Genomic DNA, 18,787 nt, shown 5'->3' with positions numbered 1-18,787 from the left:
CAGTGGTTCTGTATAGCACCTAAAAGAGTTCTGTTGTGTACAAGCTTGATGTCCTACAATGAGCAGAACCTCTGTTTAGTGCCATGTAGACCCCATTCCCTTTACTGTAGAACCATCTGTTTTCATCACGTTATCTCTTCCTTTGAACCAATACACTCAAGATGTTTCGTCAGGGGTTTCTCTATTAACTTGAGTGGTTCTATGTAGATCCATAGCATGCATAAATGGTTATTTGCATGGGGAAATGGCTCTTCATATTGGTGGACAATGTGTTTCTGTAAAGAACCCTATTGATAGTGGTTCTGTATAGCACCTAAAAGAGTTCTGTTGTGTACAAGCTTGATATCCTACAATGAGCAGAACCTCTGTTTAGTGCCATGTAGACCCATTCCCTTTACTGAAGAACCATCCTTTTTTATCATCTCTCAAAACCTGCTTTGAAACTATACACTCAAGATGATTATTCAGGAGTTTCTCTGTTAAACGGAATGGTTCTGTATAGATCAATGAGTTATATGTAGATCCATGTCATGCATAAATCGTTCTTTGCATGGTGAAATGGCTCTCCATATTGGTGGGCAATGTGTTGTATGGTTCTGTAAAGAACCCTATTGACAGGAGTTTCTCTATTAAATCAAATGGTTCTGTATGGGTCCATTGCATGCTTCAGTGGCTCTTTGTATGGTGAAATGGCTCTTCAGATTGGTGGAGAATGTGTTGGATATGGTACTATATAGAACCACATTGAAGGTGGTTCTGTATAGGACCAAACAGAGTTCTTCTATTGTATACAAGCTTACAAGAGTGGAACCCCTTTTTGCTGTTGTGTAGAACCACTCCTTTTATCTAAGAGCCCTTGTAAAGCCATCTTTTTATAAGGGTGTAGTCATCACCTGCTTTGCAACGATAGATGCAAAATGGGCTGCGTCTAAAACTACATGAATAGTATGACCCACAATTAGCAGTGCCTTCATTCGTGTCCTGTGTGGTTTTGAATGCTGACATGGTCTGGTGGTGCCAAGAAATATGATTCCCTTGCTGGCTGGCCAGCTCTGAATTATTCCTCCAGTTATGTGTCTTTTTTCAAGCTGCCGTGCTGTTGGGTTTTCCTTTATACGACACACATGCGTCCTCTTCCTCATTCTCGACAAAGTGCTACCTCAGATAAACCACACTCGCTGCCCTAACTGACTCAGCTAGATCAGGAACTGGTGAACGGGAAGTGAGTAGAGAATTGAGCATTCTTATGATGTGTAAATGAACCCACCTCACACACATTATACCATTAGAATGGATGGAAATGTTCTCGTTTAATATTTGAGAGGTCTGTTAATTAAAGGGCGCCTTTTAAGATATTAAGCTGCAGTATGCTGTTTATTGGCCTTATTCCTTCCTTCACAGCAGATAAGACATGGCCGTTTTTTCCAGTTTTTCATGCTGCTGAATTGGTGTAGTGTGTTGAGTGGGAATGCACTAATGTGGGAGTTATATTGTGCTATTGCTGTGTGTGTGTGTGTGTGTGTGTGTGTGTGTGTGTGTGTGTGTGTGTGTGTGTGTGTGTGTGTGTGTGTGTTTCCACGGTCCACAGCTTCAGGTTCTGTTTGGGAGACTTGCTTTCAGTTACTCAGGTAGTGGGGGTGTACCCTCAAAGGTGCAACAGCGGTTTTAAGGTCCAGTTGTGTACCTTGAATAAGTCTTTCCCAGTGGAAAAGTGGATATTGTGTCTTTTTATAAACTGTTTTAAAACGGAACAATAAAATAAAAAGCCTGCAGGTGAGACGGGGTGTGTGGAATCAGTACAGCTTAGAAAATATCATTAAGGTACAGTTGTGTTCCCTTACTAAAGGTACCCTGAGGGTACCACCACATTGACAAAAAGGGTGACAGTGTCGTACCTTTTTTTTCTGAGAGTGTACTAGGCTACTTCAGTAAGATGTATATGGCACAGAATTATAATGCAAGTTAGACATTGAGGTTCTGGACCTTTGCTTGAGGGAAATTTTCTTTGATCTGCTTTAAAATATCATTCAAATCTAAACAGCTTTTTTTTTACGGCAAGTGATATCTGCCGATACCAGTACAGTCATCTTGCATCTCTGATTCTGAGTGAAATTGAGCTTGGCCTTTCCAGATCTGCTCTATTTCCCAAAAGCCTCATATTTCTTTCCATCACACTTTAAATAACTGCTCAGTGGCCAGTTTTGTAGCGTTGATTTGCTGCCAGTAAAATGCAAATGTAATTCGTTGCGGTTGGCCAGATTCCTTATCTTGTAATTCAGTCTGACGGCAGCTGGAAAGTCCGGAGGGTTCAGTTGCTGAGGGCACGGTCATCAGAAATAAGGAGTCTGTAACTCTACGCAGAGAAGACGGCTGCGGCTCACTTCTGTACGTTTCTGGAGAACGGTTCTTAAGCCTCGCTAGAACGGCCATGTGACAGGCTCCCTCTTTTGAAATAGAGATTTGTGGTTGAAGGGGAAATCGAGCTTGCTTTAAGAGGATTTTTAGAGTGTTTCGCACCTTTTTATGTAAACATATCTTTCCTTTTCTCTTATCGTTCCAGACAGCGTGGCAAGAAGTGTCACCACAGGGATTTCGTTTTTGCTCTAGTGGTTGACTGATGCTGTTTATCGGTACTGTGGGGCGTGTGTTGTGTTGGCTATTTCTGGGTTTGAGTGATAAGATCAGTTAGAACAGCACTGCAATTGCAACTGCAGAACTGCAACTGGTATTGGGCCTCATTAAAAATAGGCTGCTTATGTGTGATAAAACGGGTGAAGTCATCTAAATGTAACTCATTGTATCTTGTTTGATCTTTGTGTTGAGCGTGCTCATCGTTGTCATGTCTGTGTGTCTGTCTGTGTGATAATACTAAGAATGCACAGACTAAAGCCTCCCTAGTGACCACAGTGTTACTCATTATGGTTGGTCCAGGAGTTGCATAATTCTCTAGTCTTCAGCCTAGCTGTCTTTAGATTTTATATAAATCTAAAATTTATTTAAAGCGAAACCTGAAATGTGTTGGCAAACTGGCACGAAATATTTGTATTTTTTTTTGCTGTCCTAAAAAACTTGGTTGTCCAGAAAAGCAGGCTGTTGGATCAGACAGAGGGATGTACCAACTGCATTAAGGGAAGTGTCAGCTAAATGTTCTTCTCCAAAAGTGCTGTTGTAGACTTTGTCCATTATAGCAGGTCTACCTTGCCACATCAGCCTCACCAGGAGGACAGAGTTGTTGGGTAATATGACAGTATATTATTGTTATTGTGACAAGTTGTGTCATCACATTCTTTTCAGAGTGTTTTGTTTATATTGTCGGTGCTTAAAACCTGACCAGCTGTATATTTCATTACAAAGAGAGTGCAATTCAGTCATGTTTAAATGTGTTTGCTGTATCGCTTTATGTGATATGCTCAATAAACATTGTGTGCATAGTTCTTGATAGTATTTTCGTGGCATCATTGAGGCTTTTTGTTAGTTTTAATGTGTGAACCCTCAGGAAATATTGTTATACGTATTGTATGTCGTGAAAATGACTTCAGTGTCTATATCCTGTGTTTTTGCCCTTCCTTGACTTCGTCCTCATTTCTAAAGCATATCGTCTCTGTCTGAAACGAAGCACATAGCTTTACAGGAGAAGGACAAACATTTTTAACCATTAAGTTAGTTAAGTCGTCAGTTAATGTAACCAGTTTCTAAGTAAATATCGCATCTGTTGTATGTAGTTTTAATGTGACGTGTCTGAATATTTCACATTTTCATGTAATCTCTGTCATGTTTGCTGTTATTTACACTTGCAATTTTATTTGTTTCTATATGTATATAACTGAAATTGTGAGTTTAGAGTTAGGCGGTAGATTTTGCAGAGGAGCTGAAATTCAGCATAACACCAGCACAGGCAACGTTGACAGGGATGCGCACACTGCTGTCAGATATTTATTCTTTTCTTGTTAGCTGTGAGACTGTCTTACTTTCATCTCTGTTGGCTCTCGCCAATAAAAATAAAAGCCAGTCTGTGATTTACTTTTACTGTGATTTTTTTTTTTTTTTTTTTTTTTTTTTTTTTTTTTTTTGGTCTCTTGCTCGTCCACTCTCTTTACTTTCCTTGCTTCGTCCAGCAACATTGTTTTCAGTCTCCTCACAGCCTCTGCTGATGTCCATACTGAAAATACCTTGCTACGTCTTACAGCTCCCTGGAGAACCATAGTTGTTGGTGTGTGATGTGGTGTAAACTGTTTTGTGGTTCTCGCAAGCTGTTTTGTGCCTGTGTCTCCAAAGTTACACAGGCTATAGCTAGAACAGGATTTCTGGGCGAATGCAGAATCAAGACGTTTTAATAGAGTTGCAACAGTCATTAATTTACATGCCCAGTTCCAGTTCTGGTTTTGTTACTGTAAAATTGGCAAATCATTTGCCTGTTTAAATAATATCAGTCAAAAACAGAGCTACACTGTCAGTAAGAGGTGACTGGCTCTTTTGCCCAGTGAGGCATCTCTCGGATCTGATCTGAAGTCAAAGTAGACTTCACATCTGGTTTGTGCAGCTTACTGTGTCAAACTAATGGCCTGTCTTAACCAGTGCATTCAGCTGGCCTCACGGTGTCCATTAGGCTTGATTTTTGTGCTCTCTGCAGTGACTTTTAGCCTTACGTAATGTGCTAGGTTTGGGTCTTGCTCTCCTCCAGGGCCTGTGGTGAGGGATGATGTGACTAAGAGAGAGAGAGGGGGGAAAATGGAAAAGTGAGAAGTGTGGGGGAGACCCAGGTCAGAGTCCACATAGAAGGAAATAAAAGGTGTAGCTTGAGTGGTATGAGTGGGCCGCTGGAGGATATGACTGGTCACCAAACCGCATTCAAGAAGAATTTTAACTGTATTTTCCCGTTTTAATTGTCCCTTTTTCATGTTTCCAGTTTGCCACGTCCGTCAGCTAACTTTGCTGGTCTAAGCGTTACTTATCCGACGGTCAATAGGTGGCAGATTTACAACGTACTTGCAAAGTTTTGCATTAGTTATTCTTCATGAGATCATTTAACCTCAGTTAATTAGTTATGACAAGCCCCCACCCCACCAAGTCATGTTGCAGTTCATGGCTCTAGCTTTTGCTTGTCTGAAAAAGCAGCCTTCCTCCCTTGGTAATGCCTCCACCTAATCAGACATGAAAACCCACCAATTTAACCCCCACTATCTAAACAAAAATCCCTTTCAAGCATGACGCTTTGGGTTTTGAAATTGGTACTGACCAAATTACATTAGCACTACAGAGTATTGGAAAAACTGTGATTCACTGCCAAATTTAAGTAGTTAAGTTGGTCTAATCAGCATCCGTGCTTTGAGCCAATACACATGCTTGTTCCAGCGCTTCTTAATTAGTCTGTGGTCAGTTATGTTCAGTAATTGCACCCACATCCTGCACCCTGCACTCATTTCTAGTGTAAACCACACCTACGTTTGGTACCACCAGTTCTCCTCCAAGCAAACTTCACTTTCAGAATCCAGCGAAGACCTGATCCTTATTCTAAAGTGAATCATGGTGTTCATGTACGGTCACGGCCACTGATGTAAACACTTTAATCGTTAACATCTGACTGTACGACTCAACCCCGTGCTGCTTTGTTCAGTCCCAGTATTTATATCACCCTGTATTCATGTAATTTTCCATTTCATGAAATATTCCTAGTTGTGCTGTAGAGAACACAGTGCACTTTAAATAGCCCTCTTCTTTCTCAATCATGTGAATTCATGCTGACTGTAATGTGTGCTCACTTGAGAATAGGGCTGCAACAAACGACCAATTTGATAGTTGAATAATCGATTGATTACTGAAATGACTAATCAATTATACTGATTATGAATCACTACATTACCAAAAACTTTTATGTACCTATTAGCTTTGAAATTTAGCTTGAGATTGTTATGCATTTGCTAACTAACCGTGACAACAGTATAGATGAATACCATTCAGTAATTCACTGTTTTAATGGACTTTGTATTCCAATGTATTTTTCCTGTCAAATTTATGACCAAGGATGTGCAAAGAAGCAGCTATAAAATAACAAAACTAATTTGTTTCCCTTTATTCCCTTCGTTATAGCAAAAAACAGGACTGCTAAACAGCAGAGGGCACTCACGAGTGAGTCCTCAATGAATGGGAGTGAATGGAGCCCAACGGCTGAAAGCGAAAAGTTAAAATGGCTTCTAATCACTCGCCCAGAACATTTCTTAGATTTTAGAAAGTAGTATTTCACTAAAGTCTCACCGATCTATTTCCTTTTTCTACAGCAAATGGGTTTTGGGCTGCAGGAGGCGGGCTTTACTCCTATAGCTAGAGTTTAAAAGCTCTTAAAAATATAACAGTGGAGTTAATGTTTTACGCTGCTCTGTGATCAGTAAATTATTGCGTTCTTTACACAAAAAATGTTTAGGCATTTATAAACTGATTTTGATCAAATGTTCCATATCAACCCATTCATTTTTGGACTTGCTCGGGAGCGCCCTCTAGCGTTTGAGAAAACCAAAAGACATTGCAGAGTGATGATTTTCATCTCTACCAGTTCTCTGTTTAAACACACTGGCAGCCTCGATGTTAAGATGACGATGCAGTTTTTAAAAGCGTTATCTGGAAAGTGAACAGGGTCGCTGTCAATAATAGTTACTTGCTTCTCTGTTCCAGCTCCATTAACGATTACAGAGAACCTGCATCCAGCTCAACTCAGAACATGAAGTAGGACGGCTTTTAATATTAACATCAGCTAACTAGCTCGCTATCACCGCGTCCCAAACCTCAGACTTCTGCACTTCACACGCTACACTAATGAGTGTGGTTCTAATTCTATATGCACTGTTTTTACACACAATTTAGTGTGCTAGTAGGCGGTTTGGGATGCAGCGTATCTTACCGAGATGAATCTTCATACAGTGAGCTGACAAGTTTCCTCTTCAGATGCTCCTGTATGTATCCATGCCAGCTGAAGGTCGGCTTTACAAGCAGCACAACTACAACCTTTTTTTTTTTTTTTTTAGTTCGGCTCCTGCACTTTTGAGGATTCTGTTCTTGAGGCTGCCATCGCGCTGTTGTTAACTCGCCAGTAAGCGGTAATGTCAAAACATTCCAAGTGAGCGCGAGAAAAAGGCGTGATGTGGTTTGTTTTGTTTATGGAGGAATTTATTTTCCTGAGTTATGCAGCCGTCACGAATAGCTGCCTATGTGGCTACATTATGTACTAGTCCAACTGTAATGTTGGCATGACTCATCAGCTTTTTATTCTCCAGCTTCTTGTTCGAATTGTCCCATCACTAATGAAAGAAGCATTGGTTACATTCTGTAATTGAATGTAACTGCTGCACCATTTAAGGTGGAGTGGGACAGTTCGAACAAGAAGCTGGTGAATGGGAAGCCAGTTTCAGCGTTGTAATGTTAGATGTAGGTGTAAGATAGCTAGCCGTGTTTATCTTGTATGTTGTCTGTGGGTGTATATATGTTTGACAGAATCCTTTCTGTGTAGAGTTTTAATGGCATAATTTCTACTGCTTTGTGAGTGGTCACACGTCTTCTGAGGTTTAGTTATTTATTATTTTAATTTTTTTATAAAGCGTACAACTAAAAGAGAAGAAAGGACCCAACAACTTCAGTGTCTATGCTGATAGATGCCGAATGTCTCAGGAAGTTGCACTGCAGGCAGAACCTTGGCGAGTGGTTACATAATATAATTGACGTTTGGAGTTATTTGTGTATTAAGTGTTCCGTAATGGCTGAATGTGCCTTAGCCTCATTTTAAAACCTTCTGTTCTTTATTTCTGGGCTCATGAGTAGATGACAAAACAGCATTGAAATTTGTCTTTTCCATGTACCAAAGTAGGTCTGCAGAGATGATGTCATTCGAAAAGAAGTATTTAGTTCGTTTTGCGTTCGTATTCATTTGGTTTGCGCCAGGCTTCAGATCAATACTTGCACTTTAATGGTGTTTTTGGTGTGGCACGGTATGGTGACTAATCAAAACCCAGAACTGTCTGCACACTGGTTGAGTACCTGTGTCCATCTCCTGCTGCACAACAAACGTAGGCTGTGTCCTCTGGAGGTTGTTATGGTCATATAGTCTCTCTACATGAATAAACAATGATTCTGATGTTTCTGTTATGTTTTACTCTGCATTTGGTTTTGAAATGACTGCTGTCTCACTTGATTGGTCTGTGATTATTGACCGATCAGTGGGCTGCATTACTTCTGGCTCCACCTCTATGCCTGTGATTGGTACGGTTGGTACCACAGTAGGAAATGCATGATAGCAGAGTGTGTGATCACAGCTTTGTTACTGTACTGGGCTGGGTTTCCTAAAAGCATCTTAGTGTTGATCATCTTAACTGGTAGAGAGAGTCTTGAACGTGATGCTCTCTCTACCATCTAAGAATCGTCTTTGCACTAAAATGCTTTCGGGAAACCCAGCCCTGCCCGGAGGAAAACGCTATAACACAACAGTTGCACCAGGGTTTGTTTTAATCAAACAAAACCTGTCAAGCATGATCACACCCTTAACATTACTGGAGTCATTATTGAACTGAAGTACAGGTGGATAGTGTGGTGATATTTTATCGTTATCGTGATTAATTTTGTCACAATGATAAACGATATCCTTTTCTGAGCAAACCATGGATACTCTCAAAACAGAGACAAATGAGAGCATATTTAGTCCTGTGAACTGTGAATTGTTCATCATTGTGCACAGTGATGAGTTTTGGTGGCAGGTTTTAAATGTGACAATTCTAGTGTCAGTGTCAAGTGTCTGTAAGTACCATGATTAGGGGTAGGTATCATAGATAGCAGGAATCATGTATTTATTAGTCAGTTTCACAGAGTTTGACAACCAATATGAAACAACAAGGCACAAAGATTAGCTTCATGCCTTTTTAACACTCATACACTGATTGCATTTGTCATTATTCCAATGTAAAATAGCCATAAAGTGCCAAAAAGCAGAACAGTTTCTGAGTTAAAATGTCTAAAAGTAGAACACCTTCCCTTCATATTTGACTACACTGTATGGGTGCAGATGAACTCAGCGATAGACTTAGTAATACTGGTAGCCCTTGGGGACGTCAAAAGAAGTTTTGCTTTAAAACCTTTTAATAGGCTGACCTTGTGGCAGCGTTAGCTGTCTTCTCAGCAACTAGATCAAAATGACGACGGTGGCTATACATGTTCGTTGTGGTGCCTGTGTACTTTATTTTAACAATACAGTTCTCGCAAATCGTGAGTCTTTGTCCATTTCACTTGTCCCTTCAATGCTGCAAAAGCCGAAGTGAGCTCAGACCTTCGACTTGAAAAATCAATGCCTCTCTGGTTTGTTTCCCTATGTTGTCTGCCTTTTCTCTCCTATGAGTTTCTTTTTCTTCCCTGCAGTTTTACCGTACACTCTCAGAAATAAAGGTACTAAACGGTCACTGGGGCAGGACCCCTCTTGTCACTGGGGTGGTCCCCTCAAGGGTACATCTCAGTATCTTTAGTCAGGGAACATGACTGTATCATAAGCCACTGAAATTATATTTTCTAAGTTGTACTGACTCAACACACCTTGCCTCGCCTCCAGGCTTTTTATTTTATTGTTCTGGTTTAAAACATTCAGTTATGAAAAGGTACAAATACAAACTTTTCACCTGGAAAAACTTATTTAAGGTTCACCTTAAAACCACTGTTGTACCTTTTGAGGGAACATTTTTGTATATCGTTTATATCTGGATGAACGAGAAATGTACCTGGACAGAACCTTTATTTCTTAGTGTATTCATTTTATTAGTGCCTTGGCACCACCATGTGGAGTCAGTAGTGAATCCGATATATCAGATTGGAGGGGGAGTCAGTTTAGAGCGTTAACAATGCATGCATGTTTTAAATAAATCAATATTTGGCTCCAGTGTATTGATAACATGTTGCAAAAGAAATCGATACGATACATTGCTCTATCAATATTTTATCCCACCTCTAATCAGGATATCATCCTTTTGCCATATCATCAACCCCAACACTGCTTTCACCTGAGTGCAGGTTTGTTCTACTGCATTCGTCTCTGTCTCTGTATGTGCACTACAGGAAGCACCCTGAGATATCCGTGCTGGTCTGGCCAGGTGCGTTTCCTGCCTGCACTCACTTTTGCTCATCTCATTCATTTGCCTATATAAAGATTGTTGTCGCATTTCCTCTGCAGGCAGCCTTGTGATTTAGGCTCAGACAGCGCATGAATACAGAAAGGCATTTCTGCTCTCATTCAGGTGTCCTTCCATCGCTCATGTTATAACACTCAAATCTCACATAGCATACTTGGCATTGTTCTGTTTACTCTTGAGTGGGTGCTTTTACGTGTCTGCTTTCAAGTCAGATTGGGTAGGTACTGGGGTAATTCAGGGCTGAAGAAGTGACTTTTACCATTGTTTTAGTTTAATTCTGAGTCATTGGGTCATTTCGGGCAACGACGAGAGAAAGCATTTGATCTTGAAACCATCTTGAGTCCATGTTTATAGTACTGTTTTAGAGTAAGCGGAGGAGGGAGAGGAAGAAAGAAGGGCTGAATGAGGTCATATTGGGTTGTGGCAGCGAAAAAAGCACACAGAGATGGGGAGAGAGGGAGGCATATTAAAGGGGCGTGTATGTGAGTTCATGGATCACATACATCTGGCAACACAGGAAAAAGCAGCCAGGGCGCATTATTCTCTAGTTCACACCATGTTGCTGCTCTGCCCACCCCCCCCCCCAAACTGACGTGTGCTCTCTGATTGGCCCCTGCGCTTCCTGACCGCCCCGCTGGACTGAGGTTGGGTGGGTGGGGTTGGAGTGTGCATGTGCAACAGGAAATAAGAAGAGGTTTCAGAGTTGAGGAGGTTAGTCCGTGGGCGTGCTGTGGCGTTCTCGCAAGTGTTCTGCCTTCTCGCGTCTCTGCTCGGCTGGACTCGGTGAGTATATTTAAACCATCAGATCTCAACCTTCAGCTGTAGGAATTCTCCTCAGCCGGTATGAAGCCATCAGGCTGAGCGGCGTAGGAGTGGGCGAGTGTGAATGTTCCCACCCGGCGTCTGCGTGGTGGAATGAGTCACATTCTGAACTGAAGCCTGGGCCGGCAAGTAAAGTGCCTGAGCCCATTTGAGAGCTTTTTCTGTAGGATACAGGACATAAATGTTGACCTTGGTTCTGCTTTCTCTCCTCTACATTCTTCCCCAGGAGGAAGGTCTGGCTGGAGAGTTTTTTTTTTTTTTTTTTTAATTTTTTTCAATTATTATTATAATAATTTATTTTTTATTTTTTTTTTTTGTGATTTTAAACCGCTCCCTCATGATCATTTCCAGCAACCTGCTTAATATGCTACTTTGTCACTCAAGCGGGCTTCTAGTGTGGGCTAATGTGGAGAGAGGGAGGGAGAGAGAGCAAGAGGCAAGCAAGAAAAGTAGCTTTGCTTTTGGCAGAGATTAGCTTATTGAGAAATTGCAGTGGTAACAGTTGTTTTTCAGATTAAGTCGAGGTGAAGTAAGTGCAGATACGACATGTGCTTAAGATTGCAAGTACAGGGGGCCTTCTTACCAAGAGTAGATGGGGAAAGCAAGTTAGGAACATGCATGTTTGGGCTTTTGTCTGACTTGGCATTTAGACTAAAATCCTTTTGCTTTGAGTGATTTGCCTTTTTTATGCTTGTTTTTGATCATTTTAGCCAATTTTGAGCATAACTCAAAAACGCTAGCAGTACATGATCAGTAAGCACAACTTTGAATAATTAAAAACCGTAGTATTTTTCGTTAAAACAAAAATAATTAAAAAAAAAAGATATTAAGTAAGCATTGTGCCACTTTATCTGAATATATGAACATGCATCATCTAGAAGAGGGGTCTTTATTTAAAATTCAGTAAGGTCCAGTTAGAGAAAATATCCTCAAGCAATATACTATACATATACTGTTTACTGAAGTAGTAGTTATATCAACATCTTGGTCAATAACTGAATGTCAAATCAAATTTTGATTCAGTAACATTTCAACATTTGTTTAATTTCTTGTCAGTTTTCTTTTGAGAGTGCCACGTGAAATAGCCTCCCTCTCACTTTTTTCCCTCTGAGTGCTGTTTTTCACCTCATCTTTCCATGGTGTCCATCATTCACTCAGTCTCAGTGCTCATCGTAATGAACAGATCTGATTGGCTGAGTAGCATCACGTGTGATATTTACAACACGTGCAATTCGTCTGTGAGTCTCCTGGGCCACTAAAGCTACCCTAAAGGCTAGAAAAGCTACGCCGATTAAAATAGGACTAGACGTCGAAATGTAATAATTCTCTATAGTTTATCAGTTATAGGTTCAGGTCTGCATAGGACAGTGTCTGGGTCAGGACTCGGACCGCGGTCTGCCCATTAGTGACCTCTGATCTTAAGGGTGAAGAATATTTAAATCAAGCATTTGTTTGGTTTCAGCACCGCTCCAAAAGTGTCTTACTGCGTCTCGTGGCATCGCTGCTCGCACATGCACAGACTGAGGACTCTGACTGAAATCAGAATAAGGGTTTACAAGCACTGAAAATCTGATTAGAGCTCAAATTCATCTCTCTATCAGATTTCTTAATTGGATTTCTAGACCTTACTCCAATCTAAGGAATCGGAATATGCTGTTTACATGACCATTTCAATAACCGAATAACTGCAGAAATCTGATTATGATCGGATTATAAAGTGCATGTGAACGCACTGCCTAATTTTCAGACTTTGAGACCCATTTACCTCAAAATGATATCATGTTTACATGAAGCCTAATAATCTGTTAATAATCTGACTAATAGCTCATTTGGGAAAGAATACATCCATGTATACACTTCAGTCTGTAAATAATCTGTTAAATAGAAGATTAATAACCATGCAAATTCTTGTATCTGATTACATTCCCTATCGGACAGTTTAAGTACATTCTGCATGCACAGCGCATCAATAGTGAAAGTTTATAACTTTCAACATGGCGGGAGCAGAAACTAGTCTGCAGAGGAGTCGAAGTGTAATGCTTTGATGTTTAAAAGACGGTATAAAAGAATGTATTCAATCGGATTGGCGAAAATCTTTTCATCTAAACGGACAATGGGATCTGTCTCTTCAAATGGCTGTGAGGGTGAGGGATGCAGTTGTGTTGTGTGTGTGTGTGTGTGTGTGTGTGGTTGTGGTGTGTGTGGTGTGTTTTTTTTTTTTTTTTTTTTTTTTTTTTTTTTTTTTTTTTTTTTTTTTTTAATATATTTAGCTTATTATTAGCTCATTTAATGCCCTAATGTTTAAACAAATTATAACAATCTGTCCTTGTAAATAGAATACACTGAATACGTAATCATCTTTTATTTAATTTAATTTTTTTTTTACTGTGGGACTGCAGTTAGAGCTGATTCAGAAAGTGATCCATATAGGCTTCTTTATTTATTTGTACTTTTGCAGCCCCTATTTTTCTCTTATTCAAAAATACTCTGGGTTTTCTTTGACGCATTGCTGTTGTCAGCAAGTTAGGAAATCAAATGTACAAGTAAACATACCACTGTTTGTCTGAGTGCCTGCACTCAAAATGCTGCGTTTGATGAAACTCGTTATTCTTATTGCATTAGGTTGGATTGACTTCCATTTCCAGGATGAAACATCCTCTGAAGTGCAGTGGCCTGGCCTGGCCTGGTTTGGTCTGGTCTGATCTGATGAGGTTCTTCTTCTTGTAAACGCCTCAGTACTTTGTGGTTTCCATGCTTGATCCACAAAAATGGGTTTTCCAACGAAATGGAAAGACACACAAATGAGCTCAGTGGAATGGGATGGCAGCCAGAAATAGAGCTGCCAGTAGATGTGCCATTTTGAAAGCAAGTTCCTTGTGCTGGCTACAATCCAAGCTACCTTGGCTTTGGATAGGGCTTAAAGGGGAATACCACAGATTTTTCCAAAATTCAGTCTTTAGGATATAAACAGTCATTCAGAGTGGTTTCACCAATTCTTTACCAGGTCAGAGTTGTTCACAGTGGTGGTGATGGGACCTAGCTGTCTGAAGAAAACTGGGGGAAAACTGATGCTGGAATAATTCTTTCCTTATAGCGTGGCTCACTGCAGCTGACTGTGTAAAACCTGGAGCCACATAGCAGAAAAGCCCTGTGTTTGATCCTAGAGTTAAGATATAACAAGGTCAAGGTAGGGTTTTATTTTAAGCTGGGATCTCCTAAACTACACAGTCAAGGTCAACAAAACTTTTTGTCTGTTGCTAAGCAACTGGCAATAAACATAGCTGAAACATACACATGTAACCAAAATAACATAAAACATGCGTTTGTTTGCTAGAGAGCTCATGTTGTAAGCTAAAGTGCAATAAAATGGAAGTTCGAAACAGGTAAGAATATCGTCACCATGGCACGTGCTGTTTGACTAGATGATGCCGCTCACCAGTTTCAGTTGCCATTTCCTAATAACAACCACAAGCTAATCACAAGCTAAAATTATAGCCACAAGCTATTATTCCTCCAAATAAACAGCTACACGTTTGTTTTGTCTCTTCATTATCGATAAGTTATATGTAGACAGAATCCTACAGTGCACCATTTCACTTGAAACATTCTGAATGACTTTGTATACATCTTACCATTTGAATTATGCTGAAATTTTGGAAAATTCTGTTGAATTTCTGTTTAGTATGGTAACATCTCAAGTTATACTGCTTTTCAAGAAGCCATGCAATGTGAATGTTGTGGGGTGTTTTTAATTTTTTCTTTTTTTCTTTTTCTTTCTAATTAGACTCTTTTGTCTCTACAACTTACTTGAAACCAGTGCTGTCCTTTCATATTGAGGCATCTTTACAAACATAATATGCTGAATGTAAGGATGCATATTGTTAGCATATTATCAATACCAATATTGATACGAATACTGCTTATTGATACAGATGCTTATCGATTCTCTTATTGGTACGACTCTCCATAGTTTGGCGCAAGACAAAGACGAGATGTGAAAGATCTGAACAGATTCAAAATGAAAATCTGTGAAAAGGCTGTGGTCATCTCCGTATAGTTTACAATATTAACACCCATAAGCAATACTAAATTAGTAACCCTGGTTGCATGGAGGCTCACACTAAGTTCAAACTTGTGCTAACTCATTCTTAATTTTAAACTTGTTAGTGATTTATGCTATAGTAGCTACCAAATTTTAATTCAGTACAGAGCTATCCCAACTGTTATTTTAACATGAGGCTGAAGTCAGCTTCCTGTCCGCCAGCTTCCTGTTCGAATTTTCCTGTTCCACCTGAAATGGTGCGGCACATTATTTTAACTCCTGAGACACTGCGTGCACCATTTACAGTGAAACAGGAAGATGTAGGTGTAGCAGTTGCTTTGCCCAAAGCATGCTGTATTTGTGCATCATGTGATTGTTGGTGTTGCTCTTTTTACACACAACTGTCATTTAACATGTATTTAGCTGCATTATCATTAAAATTAGTAAAGTGAGCATGCTTTTCATACACCAATCGGGCATAACATTATGATCATCTCCTTATTTCTACACTCATTGTCCATTTTATCAGCTCCACTTACTGTATAGGTGCACTTTGTAGTTCTACAGTTACAGACTTTAGTCCATCTGTTTCTCTCTTACTTTGTTAGACCCCTTTTACCCTGTTCTTCAGTGGTCAGGACCCCATGGACCCTCACAGAGCAGGTACTATTTGGGTGGTTGATGACTCTTGGCACTGCAGTAACACTGATGTGGTGGTGGTGGTGGTGATGGTGGTGTGTTCGTGTATGTGGATCAGCTAATAAAATGGACAATGAGCGTATAAACAAGGTGGTCATAATGTTATGCCTGATCTGTACACCTTTTCAGCTATGACCACAGCACAAAATAAATGATGCTCAGCATTAGAAATGGTTAAGTTACTCACACAGAGCAGAGCGCATCTCCTGCTGATTCTATCTAGTACCGATCGTTTGGGGAAAAATGCCTGCTATGATGAACTAACATTACATAAATACTGATAGCAGCACCATTTGTCCAGGATCTTATCATTATTTCAGTACTGACCCGTCAGAAATCAATGTAGTATTTTGATGCCCAGCCCTACTTGTAGGGCTATATGAAGCTCTCCAGATCACTTGGTGTTCCTTGGGTGGCATCTGTGCTGTGATAGGCTGTGAGAAGGTCAAACAGTGTGGCTTAATAAGGTCTCTGTTTGTCTGTTGTCTGTTCATTACCATCTCATCCATCCTCATTACCCGGCCTGTCATCGTCAGAGTCTGCTGAGGTGCACAGCAGGGCCTATAGACTTGCCAGGTAGGGATGAGAAGCTTTTTCCTTTAACTCTTACTTGCCTCATTTGTCCAGATACCGCATTCAAGCTTCTGGCGTTCTTGTAATACCTGAGCTTTTGCTAATCTGATCAGCCTCCATGAAAGATATGACCAAATATTATCTTGCTTACTCTCAATTACTTGCAGCTGTTATGAATTCAGCAGTGACATCCGGATTTGGCACTGTTTTGATGATTTGAAGAAGGCCAGAGAGCTTGGAAACCAGACTCGAAAGTCCTGCTTTATCACATCTCCATGTTTATTTGATTTGCTAGATGAAAATGACTGCCTTGTATTGGAAACACGCTCTTCTTCCCCAAATGAGAGAGCTGATTCCATTAGCCATGGCTTTGTTTGCTCAGACGATATTTTGTCGCCTGGAAACAAGGCAGTGTCTTGCTATTCTTTTCCTGCAAATTCAAGCATTGCAGTTTCTGTTTGAAGACACTGACACTTATATGCGCTTCCTCAGTCAGTCAAGGCATTTAGAGTTACTGCTCACTTAAAAAAAAATTTTTTTTAATTCCAGATGTGGTTGATTTTAGCCAAAACATTTGGTGTGTAAATTTTTTGCTTCTATAGTTTAGCACTGAACCCATAAAGCTAATGTTGCTAACACCAGTAATGTTGTGATAGTCATCCAAATTCTTTCTGTAAATGCATGACCAAAACCTCTCTAAACCTGGTCTTTTATTAAGGTCTCCCAGACTTGTCAGTGTGGTTTAAGCTGCAGTATGATGTAATATAAACTATACAAATTAACAAAATAGGCAAACATTTTAGACAGCAGGTTTAGTGCAAACTTTTTGCTCCCCTTCATGTTTATGCATGTCATGCTGGCATATGGACTTTACATTCCCAGTTTCTGTTTAGAAACACATACCTTAAGTTAGAACATGCAGTAGAAAATTAAGTTACTTATGAAGACAAACAAATTGTGCATATACTCTTTATGAAATGCGTGCATGTGAAACGGAGTCTATATTTGGCAAAACACCTGCTGTCTAAAGTAGCCGCTACACTGTGAAATTTAGTAAATTTTTATAGCTCACAGTAAGCCACAGTGTCCTAAACTGCAAAGAACAGTCTGCACAGCCTTAAAGGTTTGAATGTGGGTTGAGAGTTTTAAAATGCTAAAATTATTGCAGCATGATGGTAGGGCTGGGTAATAAAATGACAATAATTATGGCGATGTAACTTTTTTCCTCCATAGAGCGATAAGAAAAGTTTGATAAATGTTCAATGTAATACACCATTCTCACACTTCTACGTTCTAGCAAAAGCCCTGGTGGCGTTTTCTACTGCAAGGAAAGTGACACTACTCTGGTGTCGCCAGGAGAGGGCTCACTTCTGAGATTTTCGACATGATTAGAGAGGAAGGGGCCGACGAATAAAAAAGGGTCCCCAAATGTACTTTAGCAACGGCCGAAACATGGAGTTCATTCCCTGTTTGAGTGGAGCGATGGGCGATCTGTTCTCCTGTGACCAAGTGTGAATGACTAGATAAGTGGCGTAACTGTACTGTCCTACAGTGAACTCGCCTCTTTCTGTACATTCTAATGAGTTTAGCAGCGTTAAATCACATCTGCTCCTCTCAACTAAAGCGCTGTGAAAGAAGCATTGGTTCATGCACGTTATAGCCCTGATTTAAACTAAACCGAAGAAGCTGTGAGGCTTTGGAAAGTGGGGGAGTGCCATCATTCCAGGCTAGATGTTTTTAGCAGCTGGCTAACTTGAAGCAGCACCCAATCACTCGCACAGCATGGTAAATTGATGATTCTGTAGATCAGACAAGACACAAAAGCACCACTTTCAGTTTAAACATACCTAAAAGGAGGACTCTGTTTGTCTGGTGTTCGATGTATTGCGGTTTTGATCCTTTTAATAAACAGAAATTCTAAATTGATTGTGACCTAATTGTTCTTAATTTCATTACTATTAATATAATTTGTAAACACTTAGGGCTGCTTTACATGGTGAAACTTCCATGCAACTTTTGTTGCTTGAAATCTACATGAAAGTGAACTGCCCTTAAACTTCGTAATTTGAAGCCTCCTGCAACTTGGATCATACTCAGCTGCAACAGATACAACTTTGTGAAACAAGTTAATTGAAACAGCCAGTCAAAATGTTTTAAAGCATGCTTTAAAACCCATTGTTTTCACTAGATCAACAGAAAATAAAAGATAAGTGAAAAATAGGCCTTGCTGTGCTTTGAGGCCAGGATTAGGGAGTTAAGTAGACTATAATTGTAATGGCTGCTCGAACATTAAGTTTTCAAAGGTTTTGCATACACAAAACAAACTCAAATATGTAGTAAAAATGATAGATAGGTGACATGTAGATATAGAATAAGAAGAGCAGCAATGACAGCTGGAAAAATGCTTTAAACATGTCGATGGAGGTCATTGTGGATCACTATATAGTGAGTGATGCATTGTGTCAAATACAAGCTGTTAATTTGGTAAATGTGTAAATGC

At 39.9% G+C, this 18,787-nt stretch overlaps 1 protein-coding gene across 5 annotated transcripts in view; it reads left to right on the top strand.

Annotated features, from left to right (window-relative positions):
* fam126a (family with sequence similarity 126 member A) overlaps positions 1-18,787 on the top strand; it is a 51,807-nt gene that overhangs the window by 849 nt on the left and 32,171 nt on the right. Inside the window, exon 1 of one of the 5 annotated variants that reach the window (XM_017701503.2) lies at positions 10,842-10,934. The exons of the other annotated variants lie outside the window; for them this stretch is intronic. The gene's annotated coding sequence lies outside the window, so the exon portion shown is untranslated. Of the gene's footprint in view, positions 1-10,841; positions 10,935-18,787 lie in introns of those variants that run through there. 5 annotated transcript variants of the gene reach the window in all.

The sequence above is a fragment of the Pygocentrus nattereri genome, chromosome 1, assembly GCF_015220715.1.
Source record: "Pygocentrus nattereri isolate fPygNat1 chromosome 1, fPygNat1.pri, whole genome shotgun sequence".
NCBI lineage: Eukaryota > Metazoa > Chordata > Actinopteri > Characiformes > Serrasalmidae > Pygocentrus > Pygocentrus nattereri.
This window is presented reverse-complemented; position numbering and strand designations above follow the sequence as displayed.